Source organism: Lupinus angustifolius, chromosome LG14, assembly GCF_001865875.1.
Source record: "Lupinus angustifolius cultivar Tanjil chromosome LG14, LupAngTanjil_v1.0, whole genome shotgun sequence".
Taxonomy (NCBI): domain Eukaryota; kingdom Viridiplantae; phylum Streptophyta; class Magnoliopsida; order Fabales; family Fabaceae; genus Lupinus; species Lupinus angustifolius.
The window spans coordinates 8,993,621-8,994,264 of record NC_032022.1 but is presented as its reverse complement, the minus strand read 5'-3'; positions in this window follow the sequence as shown (position 1 = coordinate 8,994,264).

Genomic DNA, 644 nt, shown 5'->3' with positions numbered 1-644 from the left:
ATCCTCATCCTCATCCTAATCCACTTCCTCATCCTCATCCTATTCTCCTCCTCATCCTATCGTCATCCTCGTCCTCATCCTATCCTCAACCTCCTCCGCATCCTATTCTCATCCTCCTCCGCATCCTATCCTCATCCTCATTCTCTTCCTCATCCTCATCCTCATCCTATTACTCTTCCTCATCCTATCTTCATCTTCATTCTCGTCCTCATCCTATCCTCATCCTGGTCCTCATCCTCGTCCTCATCATATCCTCGTCCTCGTCCTATGCTCATCCTCATCCTCATCCTATCCTATTTCTCATTTTCGTCCTCATCCAATCCTCATCCTATCCTCATCCTCATCCTATCCTCATCCTCGTCCTCTTGCTATCCTCATCCCATCCTCATCCTAATCCTCATCCTCATCCTAATCCAGTTCCTCATCCTCATCGTCATTCTCGTCCTCATCCTATCCTGTTCCTTATCCTCATCTTCATACTCATCCTCATCCTATCCTCATCCTCACCATATCCTCATCCTCATTCTCGTCCTCATCCTATCCTCATCCTCGTCCTCATCCACATCCTATCCTCATCCTCATTCTCGTCCTCATCCTCATCCTATTCTCATTCTCATTCTCATTCTCGTCCTCATCCTATCCTC